At 47.3% G+C, this 19,748-nt stretch overlaps 2 protein-coding genes across 3 annotated transcripts in view; one reads left to right on the top strand and one right to left on the bottom strand.

Annotated features, from left to right (window-relative positions):
* The window catches only part of ITIH2 (inter-alpha-trypsin inhibitor heavy chain 2), a 217,179-nt gene that overhangs the window by 142,013 nt on the left and 55,418 nt on the right, over positions 1–19,748 (bottom strand). The window lies entirely within an intron of this gene.
* SFMBT2 (Scm like with four mbt domains 2) overlaps positions 14,379–19,748 on the top strand; it is a 117,507-nt gene continuing 112,137 nt past the window's right edge. For both annotated transcript variants that reach the window (XM_080394055.1, XM_080394054.1), the window contains exon 1: positions 14,379–15,524. The gene's annotated coding sequence lies outside the window, so the exon portion shown is untranslated. The remainder of the gene's footprint in view (positions 15,525–19,748) is intronic.

The raw sequence follows: 19,748 nt of genomic DNA, 5'->3' as shown, positions 1-19,748 counted from the left end.
ATCCCCAGAGGGATGTAGCTAGCATTTACATAGAGAAAGTTAAACTCCAAGTAAGAAAGAACAATTTCTCTGTGAAAAGAGTATTATCACCAAGAACATATCATGGTAAAATAATGATGATTCTGAAAAGAATAACTGATGACAAAGCAAAACTGAAAAATATGCAATTAAGAAAAGAGAGAGCACGAAGGCTGTGGCCATTATAGCAAAGAAGGATGGTGGTTATGAGCTCGGCACATACACTTGTTGCCCCTAAGAAGGCTGCAGCACCTTCGGTCTGTTTTTTTTTTTTTTTTTGATGTCCAAGACCAGTAAGTACTCTTCTCTCACTCAGGCCCCAGTATCAGTGGGGTGGGATTTGTCTCAGTCAATTTTAGCTGTCCAAAGTTAGACCATTAGTTTACGTTATCTGTCTGAGCTCCCTCCAGAGCCTGCAGAGGGAAACAGAGTTCTCTAAAGAAGATTAATCTCCTCTTAGTATGGCTGCCTGAAATAGTGAGATGAATTGCTCTCCAACAGTGTGATGTCCTTCTGCTGGATCTTGACACCTTAGTCCTAAACAGCTACATTTAACTGAGAAGAACCAGAGCCTGTGCCCTGCTTTTTCTTTGGCTAGAAATCCCAACCCGTCCCCTTCCAGCAGCTGCCTGATTACATTACAGAACTTCCCTGACATATTTTGCCAGGTTTGACCCTCTGAAAAACAGGGCTGAAACCCCTTTGCAATGTCAGCTTGTATTGTTGCTCCAGCTGATACACCTGTGCATCTCCTCTGCCTCCTCTTCCTTCAGCAGCTTCTCATTCTCTGCTGCAGTGAGGTACCTGGTACCCAGTGGCCATGATCTCTCTCAGCGTGGGGGACAGCAATGCTTTTAGAGTAAGGTGGTGGCCTCCCCTATGCTTTGGAGGGAGCCTTGGCCATACAGAGCTGTACACTGCTTCCAGGAATAGCCGGATTGCCCAGGGCTAGGAGGGCTGGGTAAATCCCTGAGGCAGAGGGTGCCTTCACTTCATCGTGAAAGAAGGGCAAACCCAAGCCTCCCTCCAACAGAACCGATGTACTTATTTTACAATGTGACAAGGTGCGTCTAACGGGAATTTCTTTTATTTATTTGCTTGCTGTTTGGACAAGGAAGATGTTGCATTGTCTTCCTAAATGTCCCATCTAAGCCACCAGAGACCTCCGCTTGAAGACAACCGTGCAGTAGATAAGTGGCTCTGTACCCACATGTGCAGCTTCCTAGCAAGTGCTTCTGGGCTCTGCCAATCGGTGACAAATAGACATTGATTTTCTGATCCAGTGTTTGCTCCCTGGGGAAGCTGAGCAGAGGTTATTCTATTTAGGGACTGATTTGACATATAGCTCTTGGAAGCTGAAAAATGTCTTGTAGGTAAATCAGGGTTTATTGCCAGAGTGGCTCATTCAGGAACATAATTAGGTGAGCACGCACGTGCACACCTGTGGAAAGATGCCTGTAGGCTGTTTGTAAACTGTGCAAGTAGCATTCACAAGGTGTTTTTTTCCCATAGTTGGTTCACTGAATATGCTTTTCATAACATAACATAGCAAAAAGTTCTTTTTATAACAAAAAGTGATAGAAAATTGGTATTTTTCAGAGGGATTTACAAATCCCCAGTCACTGTACGTGTCTGAGACCAGGTCTACTCTTAAAAAGTTTTTGTTATGGTGTTGCATCAGTGAAGGGATGAAGTTTTATGACTGTCTTCCTGTGGTACATACAGTTGAAAATTAGGCTTTAACTGTCCTAAATATTACTCATCACACCAGAATAGTAACTGTACAGGCTGGAAACCTGATTTTTTGCAAGGAGATCTGTGCCTAGTGACTTGTGCTAACTGTTCCCTCATGACCTTTGCTGAGATCTTAACTTTGGGCATAGCTCAAGGTGGGGATATATATCTGGGAGGAGTATGCCTGTTATTATATACCATTCAATAAGGATTTATTCTTGAATTCAATGCTTATTTCAGACTTTCCCTCAATGTTGTTTCTACTTTCTTATACTGTTTCTTCTACTTTCACCCTTCCTCTAACAAAAGGCTGCTGTTGTAGCAGGTGACCTGTTAACATGATGCTGATGTAGGGTGTGTGTTCTTGTCCTGCCTCTTCGTTTCTGGATGTTACAACTGCAACACAAACCTCTGAATGCCCAGGGGTTTCCAAAGGCCAGAAGACATCTGCTTGCCATCACAGGTGTTTGCAAGTTAATACAGGGGAAAAATAATACTGCTTGGTGAGATTCAGAACCGACTCAGATTTCTGAAATTAGATTAAATTGTGCTTTGATGAAAAATTAAACAGAGATGAAAAAAACTGAAACATAGGAAACAGTAAGAAGAGGATGATGGAACTGATCCATCATCATGATGGAACTGAAATAGCACTGGCTTTTCTTATCCTGATCCACCCGTTTTGGCAATCTTGGACTCACAGATACACCATGAAGGGTTACAGGATGGGAATGGTGGGCTTGAGGCCACCCCAAGAAAAAACCTCAACATACAGGCACTGCAAGGATGCTGGGGGACTCTTACTGAGAGTTAGCCATGAGAAGTTGGGCATTTAGCTTAAGCTTCTTGTCTAGACTGCTCTTCCAGGCAAAGACGTACATACCTCCAGCATTTAATTCCTCCTGTGTGGGACAAATATCTAGAAGTGCTTGGAATCGTTCTCTGGAGGTGCCCGTTTAACCATAGTAGCCATCTGGGCAGCCCAGATCAGGCAATTCTATATGGGTGGAAGGTTGCAGCAGTGAATTTGGGGTGCAAGCTTGTGTGTGAAATGGTCCTAACTAACCAGGGAGTCTTTGCATCACAGAGTGTCATTTCAGAAGACAACAGTTGCCAAACATGTCTCCATCATTCAGCCTAGAGTGAGGACACCCAAGCCAGCTTGTTTACAGGAATCAGCCTTGCTGTAGTAGGAAGAAATGCCTGTGTGGGCTCTTTTTACTCTGTTTTCAACAAGGAATGTGTTACAGCAGCTTTATGGTTTCTGGATTGGTGGGTCTGCAACCACCAGCTCGGATGCAAGCGTGAATTGGGAACCTGTACCAAACTGAAGAGGTGAAATGGAGAGTGGTGGCTTAGGGACATAGTGCATGAAAAGGGAGGTGTGGCAGCACAGACAAATCCCACCGGGGGATCTGAATGGCACAAGTGTTACCTCTCCTGGGGAAGCCAGCACAGCCACCTTCAAGAAAGGTGCAAAGTTGAGTTTCTCTCTTCAATGAAGCTGGTGTTTTCTCTCCCTGTAAATAAAGAGCATGCTGGTCACTTGCTGTGTCTATACCGAATTCCACAAGAAAACACCCTGGTGGTTTTTTTTAGCAGGATCCTATTGGCTAAGTCAAAAATAATTCCAAAAAATCATTCGTTTCTTCAAGAAGTGTGGGAGTGCTTGTCCCTGCTGCTGTCGGTTCCCACCCATCCCTTTTACTGGGCAGTACCAATGCACACTCTTCCAATGGCACACAATAAAATTGATTCATTACTCATTTTCTTCTTATTATCTTCTGATTGCTCCAGCTTTTAATACCACTTAAAGTGGACGTTAGCTCTTTGTAACCAGTGTGTGCCACTAATGTGATAACACTCATAGGAGAGGACACCTTTCCTCCAAGCTTTTGTTACATGTATTTTGATTTAGTCTCATTCCACTATGTGTCTTTCTCATGAACTTCTTATAACGTCTTTGTCCAAGTTTGCTTTACCTGGAGGTAGACCACCATGGTAATGAGTGGGAACACAAATACATTTCTTGAAAAAACTGGCCTGGGTGCTCTGTGGGTGTAAATGGGAAGCACTTAGTGCTGGGAAGTGGTTTTATTCACAGGAGCTGGCTCTCAAGGTCTCCAGAAAGGAAAAGGCTGAAACAACAAAGAGTGAAACTCAGCTTCTGTGCTCCTCTTTCGCTTGAAAACTGAACTGTTTAAACTCTGGGAGAAGCAAGACTTTCTGTTTATAATCAGCCTTGAAAAATGGAGATGGGAGGTGGTAGCTTCTTTTTGGGGTAGAAGGAAGGATGATTTCAATACTTAAAGGAGACTTATAAGAAAGTTGGGGACAGACTTTTTACAAGGGTCTGTGGCAATTAGACAAGGGGGAAGGGCTTTAAACTGAAAGAGGGTGGGTGTACATTAGATATAAGGAAGAAATTCTTCCCTGTGAGGGCGGCGAGGTGCTGGCACAGGCTGCCCAGAGCAGCTGTGGGTGCCCCATCCCTGGCAGTGCTCAAGGCCAGGTTGGACGGGGCTTCGAGCGACCTGGGCTGGTGGAAGGTGTCCCTGCCCATGGCAAGGGGTTGGAACTAGGTGGTCTTTAAGGTCCCTTCCAACCCAAACCAGTCTGTGATTCTGCAATTTGAACTTCTGTATGCATTGGGAAGGATTACAGTGACAGTCCGTTTAAGGTGGCTTTGTAGGCTCTAGGTTGTCTTCTGGGAGGAAAACTCCTCCCAGTTACAGCATTTGTTTAGGGTTTAATTCAAAGAGTTCAAAGCAGTGTAGATCCAGTGTTACAAAACTCATAAGTACATGCATAATTTTGTCATCTGAGTAGTGACCCTATGGGGAATCTCTTCTCCCTACTGGAATCTGTGGGACCAGGATTTCTTCTGGGCTTTGGGTTGAACCTGGGACTCTTTTCACCTGAAGGACCAGACCAAGGGGCCTCACAGGCTGCTTTGGTCCTGGGAGCCAGTTCTCCTTGCACTGAGACAGGACATAATCAGAGTGAATATGGAAATGTGGGAGCTGGGATGTCTCAAGCATAAATACAACATTTGCTGTTTACCCTGGAGTGATACGAGTTTCCTATCCAGGTTCTTACAGTGATTTTTTCCACCAGTTACAAAAAGGATTAATACTTCACATGCGGTTATCTCGATATATCCTTGTTCAGACAGACGAATGCAACCTTAAACACTTTATGTGATCAGATTTCTTTTTAATTAAAGGAGCTCTTTGTTTCACAGTAACTTTAAAGGTCTTATTTATCATTACATTCTTTAAGAGTCTCTTAGGAAAATAATTTCCTGCTACCATTTATACTCAGTCTTTGGATCTCCTATCTCTTGTCACCTGTAACAAAGTGCTGCAGGAAGGAGCACTGCTGTACTGCTTTCATGTTCTCCATCAGCTCTGATATGGATGGTTGTTATAAAGCTTCATACATAATATATGCCATGTCTTAAAGCAGCCCCATAAACGACTGTACGACTGTAAAGATTTCTTAACTCAACTAGGCTCCAGCTACCAGCTATAAAAAGGCATTTAAGCAGATTAGCATTAAAACTACCTGGTGAGATGAAAAATGGGGGGCAGAATGGCCTCATGACGGATCGTTGGGCTGTGACCAGTCACGTGGGAAAGTCACCTTTCTGTGCCTCCCACACGCGAGTGCTAGCACTGATCTTTTTGGGGAATTGTTCCGTAAGCACATGGTTTGCCCTCACAACGGCCACCTTTCTGAGCACACGCAGGGAGGATTTTCCAGGCAGAGCAAAGGAAATACTGCTCCTCTCCCACCAGGTCTGAATTTGCTCTGGCTCCTTTGAAAATTCTGCCTTTGCTGTGCAAATGCCTTTGAATGACTTTGCATGTTGCATTCTCTGCCTCTTTGCTGTAGCAGGGTGCTCTGAAATAGCTGGAGAAACGCCTTTGGAGCCTGTTCTGCCCGGAGGTATGGTCCCATCTATGCCTGGAAATCTGCTTCTAGTGGCTCGATTTTTTGAAAATTTGAGCTGAAAATCAAGTCTATTTTGAAGCTTGCCATGAGGAAAATCACATTCCTTCCCTACCTTGGCTCCTGTTGTCACTCAGTGGAGGAGGAATAGGAATTCTCTGCCCTGTGCTGTTGCACTGAGCAGACCAGGATCTGTCTCTATGGGCATAGCTCACTGCTCCCACCCTACTGCTGGGCTAGGCACAAGTCATTTTATCAGAATAGAAGAACATAAGTGTTGTCAGACCAAAGGCCACAGCTACCTCAGTTTCCTGATTTTCCACAGTGCTCATAATAAATTATGACAGTTTCCCCAAATTACTGACCAGAAGCTTTCACAGGTTATTTTGAAGTCTATTTATACCTCACATCTATAATGCGAGGTGGTCAGAATGTGGGGAGGGAGGAGAAATTTTTCATGTTAAAATGTCATAGCATACCTTCCCCAGGGAGGACCCAAAAACCTGTCCAGCACCAGTGAAATATTAATTGCATCTACCCTGCTCATGTTGTTTTCTGCAAGGGGAGATCTCTAGCCTCTGGGCCAAGTCATGCCCATCAAGCTCCTGGCTGGCCTTTTCCAAGGCCACACTCACCTTGCATCGATACTTGGCCATGCTTTCTTCTGGGATTAACACGGCATCTCTCTAGCCCTAGGAAAAGAGTTAATTTTCAGTGCCAAATGCCTGAAAATGCAGCCCACCGGAGTGGCACTTGTGTGGCACATCCTTCCCATGGGATCCTGGGAGAAACTCCTGAAGGATACTTGAGGTTGAGGTGTGCTGGGATAGCATTGGAGAACCATGTAGGGCAAAGGGAGGTAAATTTGTCAGGAGTCATACAGCCGACAAAGGGAAATCCTTCAATTCACCCCTGAGCGCCCCCAGGTTTCATCTCACAGGGAACTGGTTAGTTCAATCCAAAAGAAAACCTGGGAGAGAATTCGTATTTTAGGTATGTGGCTGGTCAATCTTTATGGTATAAGTGTGACAGGGACAAGCTGGGAAAGTATATTTTTTTTTTCATAGTAGAGCTAACCCACAGAGAAGTAGGGCTAGCACATAAGTCAGAAGCTGCTCCTGCCCTGCTCCCCAGGCTCAAGGCAGGATTTAGGTCACTGGCCAGCTGGAAAACACCTGGACAAACAGCACTTCCCAGAGATCCCAGTGTTGTTCCTGGCCTCCAGCGGTGCCAGTTTACAGAATCAAGAGGGAAGTAGCAATAGGGCTCAACTGCACGAAATCTGTGTCCTATTAAATGTCATCAGCTCTCAGTGATGGTGTCCCATGCCGTGTTGTAGGGTACTGGGTCAGTGCTACCATATAACCCAGAGTGGTTGGCTCGGATGGCACGGCTGGGTGGCTGAGGGCATCTTCTGCTGGCGCTGCGGGCTCTGGGTGAGGGTCTGTACACAGCCAAAATGCAGCTTTTTTTCCGTGATCCTTGAGGGTCTATGTGTGGGTTATGGGAGAGTGCAGTCTTTATTGTGCCTGCTGGGGTCCAGAAAGACCCAAGTCACTTTTCACTAGGGGGTACACAGGGAAGGGCCCTGCATTTTGGGGCTGAAGTTGTATCTCATCCCCTTTACAGGTATTTCTGGGCAGCCAGAATGGGTGCTGCAGATTTTCACCCTCTCTGGCTGCCTGACTCTACGTGTGGCAGCAGCTACAATTTTTTTTTCAAGCTTGAATTTTTTGGGTTTGGCTGCAACTTGGTGACAGACGTAGAAGCTGAGTCTCTCTACATGATTTCAGAGTGCGAATTTCAAATAGAGCAGATGCTCTTATCGGACCAAATCTTACTAAGGCTTCTGTACAAGCCTGGGGGTGCGTGAACATAACCAGACATGTCCTGGGCAGGCTTATTGAGAGTCCAAAAGTGGAGGAAAGGGTATCAATGTCATAAGAAAAGCAAGGACTTTGAGGAACTGCCTTGAACAAAGATGCTTGCCTAGAAGGTGACACCCTGGAGTCATGTCCACAGCTGGTTCCAGCCTTTTGTGTTTCTTAAAAATGTTCCTGCGCTTCTAAAACCTATTGTTTACGAAAGAAAATCAAAGAAGAATTTAAATTCTTAAATACCTCTACAGACCTGGCTTTTAATTCACCTAGGTTTCGGTCTCCAAATTCCTTTCTAAATGCAAGATTTTGGGGGAAGCAAGGATTATTGCTTCCTCTGGTTCTTCTGCATCCAAACAGCACTGGAGCAGAACCAGGCTCTTCCTGCAAGTATCTTTTATTGTATTTTTCATTGAAACTAAATCCGTGTGGTTTGATTCCCCAAGAGTCCATAGAGAGCTCCAGAGCACGATGAAAGGCACATCCCAAACTGTTGTGTTCAGACCTGCAATGGATGTTACCCATCCTGCTGTGTGTCCTCTGGCTTCAAATGAGAATGAGAAAACGTCTCATTTAATTGGGACGTGTTTTATTTTCTATTAAAAACATCCATCTATAAGGGCTGAAAGATGATGTGGGTCATCATAACTGGTACCCTCCTCATCCTCGCTGACATCCACACGCTGCACACCTCAGTGAGCTGCCCAGCGACAAGCCTTCACCAAGACTGGGGAAGAGGAAAAGCAGGAGAGAAATCACTGTGCTGCAGCTGAGGATTATCCATGCATGCAAGTTGGCCAGGAATAAAGAAATTTTTCTTTTCACGAAACTGTATTTTTAAGGCTTGTGGGTTATCAGAGGTGCAGGTAAGACCTGTGAGCACATGATGTTTTTTAAAAAAGATGTGTCTTTAGGAATTTTTCAGAGATTTTCTGTCATATCAGGAAGGAGTGGATCCCACAGAGCTGCATCCCTGGAGAGTGAAGAAAAGGGATGTGCCAGAAGTGTGGCCACAGGATTTACTTCGGAGTAAAAGGCTCACTGGAGCCTTTACTTATAGACTTAATTATAAGGTGCAGGACACTGGTGTTTTTCAGCAGTGAATTCTTCAAGCAGTTTATAAAGCCAGGGCACTAGTTCTCTCTCCATTTTAGAGATGGGGAAACTGAGGCACGGAAGCTGTCACTCATCAGAGGCCAGCCAGTCCAGAGTAAAAGAGTGGTCACCTGTAGGCAGGACATGAAGTACCAAAGGGTCATGGTTGGAAATGAGATAGAAAATCCACTTCATGAAAAAAAGCTGTTTTCTTCTTTATTAACCCACAGCCATGTCTTGCTCAACAGTGTCCTGGTAAGAAAAGTATTTATACACGTTCTTTCCCGATCCCTGGACTGAGATACTTAGTCCCAAGCTCATTATGACCTTAAATATGTTACCTATTACCTTTAATGGCCTATTGTAGACTCCTCCACTCGTATGCGTTCTTATTAAATGTGCTTAGCAACCTGGCAGTGAAGAAATAAAGTGTCAGCTTCTTCAAATTAAAATAAAAAATCAATTATGCTCTTAGGGGCAGATGGAGATTAAGCTGAATACAATGTACATTTACACTGTTGTGGAAGCCAGGGCCTTTATGTGCAATTATTGTGGCATTTCATTCTTAATCTTCCTCCTTAATACAGAAGGAGCCATTAAAAGAGTAAAAGCCATCCACGAGCCCGTTTCACAGTCAGCTTCAGAGAGATGCTTCCAAATGCATAATTTTCATCTTTGTTCTGTAAATAAAAAAAAATTACTTATATGCCCCTTTAATTCTTCACTGCTGCTTTTGGGGTGGTGGTGAAGGGGGGCTGGAAGGAAGGAGGAGAAGGTCAAGTGTATAATTGCAAGATTAGTTTTTGTTGCAAGGGGAAATGTTTGCCAGAGGAACCTGAGCACAAAGCATGTCATGGATGGGCTTTTGGGCTGTTGTGGGGATGTGCCAAGGCACTTCTGCCCACAACCCACCAACTCATATATCTGATTCGGTACCAAAACCATGGAAGTCCTTGGGCTGGCATTTGAGTCTGCGGTGCAAGCAGGGCACATGGAGAGCCAGAACAACTCAATGTTTTGCATATTGTGATACAGAATTCACTCAACATATAGCAACCACTCTGATCCCCCGTTGGGGTGCTGCAGCAATGACGAGAAATTGTTTTAATCATACGCGAGCTCCTCATCTTGGCTGTCAGTCAGGGGTTTTGGTCCTGTTCTGCTATTACAGACACTCACGTATTAAAGGGGAGGGAAACGGAGAAATGACTTGTTCAGCATCACAAAGTTGGGCCAAAACACCCTTGTTATGTGAAAGCTGTAACCACTGTGCCGTGCTGACACACCTCTGAGGTCTACACCCGTTGCCATTGCAGCCTTTCCCTAGGACTGCATGTCTGTGTGTGAGAGCTCAGCCCCTCCTGCCTCAGTTTCCCCAGCCTCCCTTCCCAACACGAGCTTGTAGAGGTTAAACAAACCAGGAGGTGTTTTCCTGCTAAGGAAAAGCCTGTAAATACTCAGAATAAATAAGGAAGCTGTTCATAAGTGGTAGAAATGAGCAAGTTCTTGAGATGGGAGTGGATGTCTTCCACAGCGCAGGCATGATCAATAAGACTTGTAGCTGTGAGCCTCAGTATTGAACCTCAGTGCTGTGATTTATTGGATATAACATGTGCTTCCTTTCCATTTACTGCTAAGGTGGAAGAGCTATTGTTTAGTACTGAGACCACGCTTTCTAGGCGTTCTTGGGCTGCAGACATGATGTACTGGCTCCGATTTCCAGTCAATGTTAAAGCCAGTAATTGCCCCTCTGCTAAACAGGCAGAAGCCCTACACAGCAATTTCTATTCAACAGGCAACAAAAAGAAATAAAATTTGGTAAATAAGTTGCAATGAAGACTGTTCCAGGCTGTGGACTTGTGTGGGTCTCCACATGCTGTACGCATCCTGGGCAGGGAGAATTCAGGGATGCCCAGCCCTGAGACATCCCATTTGAGAGGTGATGATCGCTTTGACACTGTATCCCTTGAGCTGCTGCAGAAGGGGTACAGCAAGGAGCTGGCTTTTTACCTCTGCAACCACTGCACGCAGGGCTGGTGCTGTCAAGAGGTGCAAAGCAGTGTAAGACTGTAACCTGATGAGTGTTTTATGGTTCCCAAGCCAGTAATCTCCTTGCTGTTCACAGCATTTAAGAAGCAGGACTTTTACTGTGAAGCATAACGAGGGAGTTTAAATTTTGGATTAACTTCACTTATGCTAATCTCTTCTTTAGATCATGCCTCAAACACCTGCTTTCAAAGCGCCTGGCGCTCGACGGTAAATCGGACAGAAAAAAGGGATCTGCAAAATGCAGCCCGATGTGATATCCCTCTCCAGGAGATGGCAGTGTGAAACCAGGCTTTCAGCATCCTGATGCCAGCTTCCAGGGACAACTTCTCTCTGAAATTAGAGCTGATGAATAAAAAGGAGACCTTTAAAGGTGTAAGTTAGTGACAGCCCTGGCCCCAACACAGTGTTGGCTCAGCTGGCACGAAATAAGGTCCTTATGGTATCTTTTCTTTTTACGAAGATTGAGTATAAGGTGGGTTGAATGCTGTCAGACTTAAAAGCTGAAGGCCACAGTTTGTTGCATGGAGGGGAGAAAACACAGAGTAACTCTGCCAGGAACCCAGAAGCAGTCCCTGCGGAGGGGAGATGTCCATGGCAGAGGAACAAGCAATAGGAGCTGCACTTGGCAACGGAGGTGGCCCCGGATACCTTCATCCACCCCCAAATAACGCCAGTGTCAGCTGCACAGCCTTGCCCCTGTATGCAGTGCCCTGCAGCAGCATCCTAAAGCAGGCAAATACCTCCCCAGCCTGGAGCTCCTTCGGTTATCAACCTGGCTGCTACCAGATAACTTCCGTCCAGTCTGATAGCGTTTATCACAGATGAACCTCCAGAGCCTGAGGTTTGCTGTTTTTTCCTGCAGAAAGGTTGGCTCAGATCCTACTGTTTGCACTATCTGCAAGGCCAACGCCGTTTGCTCATGTCCATGAACATGTCTAGGCACTACGTGCAGATACAGACCTCATCTCAGCACCGTGTAAAACCTGTGGGGTACTCTGAGTCCTTCAGGTGCCTGGATAAATTTGGGCAAGAAATGGATACCCAAAGGCACATACATCCACAAATCCTCTAATGTCCCCTGGGACATTTCTCTTCCCAAGCCAGGAGAAAAGACAGGAATTGGGAATGTTGATGCTATAACATGTGTGTGTGCATGCATGCTGGTGTCTCTTCGTGTAAGGGATCTTTTCACATCTCCACCTCTCCTCCAAAACCCTGAACCTGCCAAAGATGACAGCCTGGAAAAAGGAAGAGTTTTTGTGTATTGATAATCTATCCCAGAGATAAGGAACAGCGGATATCTGATCTAAAGTAATGGGACTGTCTGAATTCCACTGGGCTGGACATGTTTCTCCTGTTCATCTGTGGAAAACTTGGGATATGAACAGTTATATCCTTAGGAGGTGATCAACAGAGGCAAGGGCAGATGGACGTTCATCACAACTTGGGTACTCTTTGTTGAGGTAACACTCTTTTTTTATCAGTGCTATTTGCATAAAAGTGTTTCTGTTAAAAAAAACAACACCAACCAAACAAAAGAATTCAGACATGAAGCTTCTGTTGCCAACTTGGAATACAAGTCTGGGTGTCACACAGCTGCCAACAGATGTGACATTAAGCAGCACGGATAGCCATGGAATTAATGTAGCCAAGTTGCTTCTGATCCGTTGAAGATACATTCCTGAAAACACAGTGTCACAGAGCCTAAAACTGTGTGAGCAAACCTTTGTGAGGAGCAAACCTCAGTGTGTTTTTTTCACCAGGGATTAAATCAATTTTTTATCTTGGGATACTATACTAGGACAACTCAGTATTTCTCAAAGTGATTTCTTTTTCCCCATGATGCTCTAAGAGGTAGTATTAAAATGGAATCTCTCAGCTATTGCTGCAGCTCATATCCACTAAACCAATTTGTATTCTCAGCTATAAGCAGGATCCAAAGTCTTTGCTGCCAACAGGATCCATTACAGTCATCTTCAGATCAGACCTGATATAAATCCGCACCTTTTCATTCATATTTGAAAGTCTTGTTGTAGCAACCACTTAGAAAACCCTCCAAAGGGATTTTCTTCCTCAGCCTTATTATTTTTTTTAATCCACCTCTTTGAACACCGACCACAGAGCTAATTTAGAGCACAAACTCTTTGCATAAGGATGATGCTTTCTTCTACAACCGTATGTACAGGGCCAAGTGCATTGTCAATGCTTCAGAAATAATCTCTCATTAAAAATAAAAGAGGGTAGGTCAGAGAAATTCAAGGCCAAGAGGAAGAAGAAGCTCCAGAGAGGTCAGTGAATCCAAAGATCCAGCAAAGAGCACTTAAGTGGGGATGGAAATATAGCACAAAGGCATCTGGTGTTAATGGAAAGGAGATGGGGAACCATTTGAAACACTGTGAGAGCTGCTGCGGTTGTGTCCCTAAGCTGGATGACAGTAGTGTCACCCAGAACCAGCTTTAGATCAAAATATGCTGCAGTGAGAGGAATCTCAGTGTAATCGAATTTAGAGCAGGTTAAAAGGAGAGAGAACACAGACCTCATGTTTACAGAGCATCTTCTTTTCAAAAGTATGTAAAAAATCTGAAATGTCACCATGCTGAAAATGTCAACCACTTCCACGATCATCTGGAGAAACAGGACTTCAGTGCTTTCCTGGCATCTGTTGGCTTTTTGGTCTTATTTTGAAGTTCTTATATAGTTCCCTTGCCGTTTTGAAATCCCATCCAACCCAAAGCCTAAAAAATATTAAATGCTTGATTTGTATGTTTTACAGGAACTCTGCTGGAACAGGAGGGGCTGAACCCATCTCCGTGACCTTTCAGAGATGGAGTGAATGGCAAGAACGTGGGTTGCAGTGAAGAAATGCACTGTCTGCAATATTTGCTCTTTTCTCCAGTCTTCAGTATCTTCACAAATGTATCCCAGAAAAAAAATCACAGTTTTCTTCATCCTTATTGCACTCCTCACTTGTTTTCTTGCACAACCCCCCTGTGGTGTGCTAATGTGTCCGTGATGAGCTGGTAGAAAAGAAGGGGTATGGGGAGAGTGGAAGAGAAACTGCTCCTGCAAGAAGGGATGCTTGCAGGGTGACGTGGAAACTTCAAACCTCGACTCACAAATGACCAGAGAAAAGCAAGCGGAGACAGTGATTGCATCTGAGCCTGTGGCGTGAGATGCTAATCTGTCGGCCCGGGCGTGGAGGTGGACACACCAAGCGTTTGGGGTGAACTTCTGGGTGGAAAAGACAAAGCCCAGGGCTGGCTGCTGCCCCCCAGCAGTGCTTCCCCTACTCTCCGCTCCCCTCCAGACCTGTTGAATATGTGTGCGCTGCGCCAGCCCTCAGCCCGGAGGATGCTCTGAAAGCATCCACTCGCATCTTCAGCCCTCTCAGGAATGCGGCCCCTGCCTGCCTGCAAGGAGGAGGAATTTGGGGCTCCAAAAATCCTCACTAAGAGGCATTTCGCAGCCCCTGAGCAAGGCTGCAAGGCAGAGCGAAATCCCTGCAAAATACAGCCCTGCTGCTGAGCAGACCCGGGCAGGGAAAGCTGCGGAGCCCGCCGGGCATTCCCGCTAGGAGCATCCCGGATAACCCCGGCTGCAGAGGCGGCTTGCATCCCCATCCCGCCCCTGGGGGCTCTCCTGCCCGCCCCCCCCCGCGGGAGCAGGAACCGGCGGGGCGGGGGCAGGGGCAGTGGTGCCTGGCCAGACTTTTCCAGCCCTGCATCGGGGCTGATTTTCTCGAAAGAAAACCAAAACCAACCAAAGAAAAAAAAATTATCCGAAAACTCCCTCAGTGTGTCTGTACGTGCCGCTCCCCCCCCCCCCCCCCAGCAGAGCCAAGCACACCGACCTTCAGCCCAATCCCGCCCTGAAGCCCCTGTGACCGTTACATATAGAAATAACCAGAAAAGAAGCAGAAAATAACCGAAGGAGCAAACGACTGAAAGTTGTGCGTGTGCCTGCGCGCCGGGCGGGGCGGAGGGTGCGCACCAGTTGATTTTGCATCTTGCCGTGTGCCTTCCCCTGCTTTATTTTTTTTTAATTTTTTTTTAATGTATTTTGATCTATCCTCTGCAAGAGGGAGCACAGAGGTAGCGCAGGAGCGCGGCGGAGCGGCGGGGCCGGGCGGGCTGGAGGGGCCGCGGGGTGTTTCTCCTTTCCCTTCGCCCATCTCCCTGCCTGGAAGTTTCTTTGCGACACGAAATAAGGGGAAGGAACCGAAACGAAGGGAGAGCGGCGGGGAGGGGGTCGGGGCAGAGCTCCCCCCGCTTGCCCGTGCTGTAAAACGCTCGGTGCTGTTCGACGGCGTTTAACGCGCGGCCAGCGGGACCGTCCGATCGCTGCGCCCTGCCCCGCACCGCGCAGCGCTGCGTAAACCCCGGCATCGCTTCCCCGAGGGGATTGGAATCCTCCCCTCGCTTATTTAGTGCATTTCCCCAGCGGAGGCACGGGGCGGGGCGCGGAGGCACCGCGTACGCGCAGCGCGCAGGAGTCGGGGCGATGGTGGTTGGGGTGCGTACGTGATTTTTTTTTTTTTTTCTTTGAAACTGCTGGAAAAGGTCGCTGAAGGAGTTGGCTGCTAAAAGCAAAAAAAAAAAAAAAAAAAAAAAAAAAGCCCTAAAAAGAGCGGCAGGCATGCGCACTGCGCGGATGCCATATTGGAATGAGTCTGCCGCGAGTGCGGGCAGAGGGACGGGTCGGCTCCGCGCCGCGCAGCGCCGCGCACCGCGGGGGTCTCGCTGCTGAGGCGCGGGAACAAAAAAAGAAAAACACCCCAAAAAAGCCAAACTTGCTCAGGTAAGGCACCGCGCCCGGCAGCCCTCCCCCTTCCCCCGCCCCCCCCGGCTGGCGTTTGCCTTTATTTTATTTATTGGCTTTTGCACCGCTTGGATGGAGAGTGCCTTTCCCCTTTCCAACCTATATTATTTTTTTTTTTTTGTCTGTTTTTTCGAGCGGGGAACGCCGGCTGTGGGTTCCCTCCCCCGCCTCCCGAGGGCAGGACGCGGTGGAGTTGTCACGAAGTGCTGGCGGGCGGCTGGGGCAGGTCCCCGGCGCGGCCGGTACCTGCACTCGCTGCCCCGCTCGGTGCCGCCGCTCCGCCGCGCTGCGCCCGTGCGCAGGGCACGGGGGACAGCGGCCACGTTGGCCGTGCCCGGGCACCTCATCCCGGGGGTTTCTTTTTACCTCAGCCTATGGTATTTTAGACGCTGTCCTTTCTTTTTTTATTTTCTTGTTTTTTCTTCTTTTAACACCCCCCCTTTTTTTTTAAAGTAACATCGACCGTGTTTTCGTGCTTTCCTGAGAAAAAGCTTGTGCGGCCGCCTTGCAAATTTACTAGGCTGATGCATGTCTCGAAAAGAGTTATTTTGGGCGTGCGGGTGGGTTTCTTCTGAATCTGCAGGGGAGAGAGGAAAAAAAAAACTGCTGCAAAAAGCGGGGGGGAGAAAAGAAAGCAATCAGCTGTGCCAAAATGTGCAGCCCTGATCTATACATATTTTCCCGTAGTGCTCCCGAACTGCGGTAAATGAATATTTATAAAGCTTGTCAGTTCAACATGGCGGGTTAAGGTGTCTTTTAAAAAACTGAAAATAAACATTTTGAGAGGAGAAAAAGAGGGAAGGCGAGGTGCCGCACGTTCAGTTCAACTCTCTTTTGTTGCTCAGGGAGGTGCGCTGGTGAATTAAATGCGGAGGGGAGAGGATGGGATATGTCCTCGGGGTCCCCCCCACCCCCCTAGCAGGACTCCGTGGTGGGAAAAGTGTGGGGCATTTGTGTGTGCTGGGAAGAAACCTCGGGAAGGGGCACGCAGACTTGGGAGCCCGGCCGATTTGCCTTTGAATGCCAAAATTGCAGACATGCCGTAAGAAAAAAAGAGCAAAAAAAAAAAAAAAACGTCGAGAGACACAGCGATGATTTTTTTTTTTTTTTTGCATTAACAGTAGAGATGTGGTGGACTGAGATGTTCTGTTGGAGCTGTCAAGCCTTTCCCTGCTCGCCTCAGTGTAGTCGGCTGGGGATGTGGTTTGGTTTTTTTTTTTTCCCCTTCTTGTTTAGCAAAAACGCTCTGAAATTGCTACGCAGGGAAATTGGGGCTGCCAAACAAGTGACTTTACCAGTGCGTGCTGCCGCGAGCGTCTTCTTTTTGCAGAGATACCCTAAAAAGCCCACGATGATGGAGGCGAGTCACAGCTTTTGCAAAGCGAGCGACTGAGAGTTTGCCAGGAGTTTTCAGGGAGTTTGTGCCCTTCCCAGCCGCTTTTGCAAATGTGTTTTCCAGGGGAGCGGAGGAGCGAGGCTGCCTCAGAGGCAGGAGAAGCTTCCTTGTTCCCGTGCAGAGGGCACTTCGTTGCTGCTGTTCTGGGATCGTTTCGTTGTGGTTGCAAGATGTTAACTTTGGAGCATCTGTGTTTTCTAGCCGTGGGAGGAGATGGGATGCTCCAGCATCGGGGGCTGTCAGTGCCTGGGTGGGGATGGAGGAGCCAGGGAGGATCCTGGGAGCTGGGGGGGGGGGGGGGGGGGGGGGAGAGAAGAGAGCTGATCTGCCTGCCCATTCCCCTGCACCTCTTGGAGCTGCTTTCCAGCAACCCACCATGCTTTGATTTAGCAGGTGTGGTTGAAGATGCTTGCTTGCACGCCTTGTCACGCAGGTTGATGTTTCCCCTTCCAAAAGGGCTCTGCTCCATCTTCCCACCCCGTTATCCCCTGCCTTTCCCCAGCCCCTGCCAGGACCAAGCTTTCCTGCTCACATTGCAGGGGGTGGTGGTGGTGGTGGGGCAGAGGAGAAGGTGCTGTGTGGGAGGATTGTGATTTCTTATCAGAACAGCAGAAAACAGCATTAATTATAAGCAGAGCAGCTTGGAAGGTAGCTGTCACACAGTGGTGGCACTTGGGTGGCAAAACTGCAGTGGAATGGTGCCAGCCTGTGGGATTTTCTGTGGGGCGGGAAGGGATGGAGACGTTGTGAAGTTGGGAAGCTAGCTTCCCCCTCCACCCCTCAGGCACCTGTCCATCCCCAAGTTTGCTGTCCCTTGGACAGGACAGCTTTTTAAATCAGTTTGTGCCCCTGGTGCTCTGAGGAAGAAAATGTAGCAGGGTGAGCTGGTGTCTGAGCAGAGAAGCAACTTTGCTTGTGTGTTGTGGACGTGGGGGGGGGGGGGGGGGGAGAAGGGGAGTGCAAGGGTCACAGGAGATCCCTCTGTACTTGGGTGATCACCCCTCTTCTCTCGCCTCACTTTTTTTCCCTGTGCCTTGGAGGGATCTGTGTGAAAATGGAAAAATCAGCCCCAAATGGCTCTTCCCTTGCAGACGGCACTTGCTGACAGGCACACCTGGCTTCGCATCAGTGTCGACTCTTTGGTGCTCTGCAACCGACACCCCACCCAAGGTGGGGTGACCCCCCACCCCCTGCCCTTGTTGGCTTTTTACCAGCCTGGGGACACCCACATCAGCCAAAGGGGCTGTATGTATGGGACTGCTTTGCTCCCCCCATCTTTGCCTCTTTCCCTCAGAGAGGGGGGGTCCTGTCTCAGCACACAGCCTGTGCACACCCCACACCCCTCCTGCAGCACCGACGAGGTCACGTTAGGGTTAGCTGGGGTCACACTGGGCAAACCTCCTCTGAGGACTTTTTTCCTGCCGTGGCAGGGAGATGCTGGCCAGGATTTAGTGCAATTTGTTTTTCCTCCTAAGAAGTCTTCAGGTACAAACAGATTTGATTGACTTTGCTGGGGGCAGAGGAGGAGCAGGTGAGGCAGGTTTTCTCTCTGGGCTTGGGACCCTTGCCTGGGTGAGTAGGGATGCAAGTGGCTTTTTTTTTCCTCTTTTTTTTTTTTTAATTTTTCTTCTCTCTCCAACAGATTATTTAGAAGGGAAGAAAATATTCTCACAAGTCTAATAACTTTAGTGCTTATAAAGGATTAGGTCCTAATAACTCCTGTGATAAGATGGAGGCTCGGTGTAATCTGTTACTAAGTGAAAATCTAAAAGCCATTTAAATAGATACGACAAAGAGCTATCAAGAGACTAGTACATTGTAAACAACACAGAAATACCTTTTTAATGTTTTAAGGGGGCATACGGGGTAGTGGGACAGTGGATGCATTATAAGCAAGACAGTATCATTTCATTTACATATTGAGAAAACATTTACAGATACTCAGCAGATGTTAGAAGGATGTTGCAGAGGTGGAGAGCATGTTTCACACAGATGTAAGAACATCTGTAGAAGACAGTATATAGTTACATAGCTGTGATTATGAGTGATAATTGGCTGGCTGGACAGACAGTTGACGTTTTTAATGAAGCATTTACTAGAACTTTATGGTAGTGTTACTAGGAGTAGAATAAACACAACCGTCAACTCTTTAGACTGGGGATGCTTTTCCCCCACTCTCGGCTTGTGCTGTGCTGAGTGTGCTGCTGGTCCGTGAAGTACATACTTGTATTTTGAGTCACTGTTTGTGGCCTTCCACAGGCGTGGGGATGCTGGCCTGATACGAGAGCATCAGTGAGGGGATGTGACATTACCTTGCTGAAGGACAGGACATGGAAGGATGCCCTGGAAGGGCAGGGCAGGACAGGAAGATGGTGTCTTATTTGTTCTTTTGCTGGCTAAACTCATGTTGGTGTGGCGTAGGGGAGGTATGGAGAGCGGCCGAGGGGCTTTTCAAGGGTGGTGGTGGTTGATGGTTATGGCTGGTCCCTGACTCTGTCCAAGTGACAAAGTAAAGGAGTTGTGGAAAGCTCCAAGACCTGGGACAAGTGGGCAAAACTTGGAGCAGAGGAGTCAGAGGCGTGTTTCTGAAGGTGTACAGAGGAAATTACTGTGGTGGCCACAGAGTCCACATTTTAGATGACCTGAAGGCGATGGAGGTGTCAGAGGTATTTCATTACTGTGAATATTATTAGCACATCAGAATGTATCAGCTGGTGCAACAGGGTCGTCAGTGCTGAAAATGAAATGCTGTTGTTAAGAGTAATGCTATTTACAAATACAGAGTTTGTTCTGTCACTTGTCATGTG

This window comes from Falco punctatus, assembly GCF_963210335.1.
Source record: "Falco punctatus genome assembly, chromosome: 6".
In the NCBI taxonomy this organism is placed as follows: domain Eukaryota; kingdom Metazoa; phylum Chordata; class Aves; order Falconiformes; family Falconidae; genus Falco; species Falco punctatus.
Note: the sequence above shows the minus strand (reverse complement) of the source record. Positions and strands in the feature narration are given on the sequence as shown.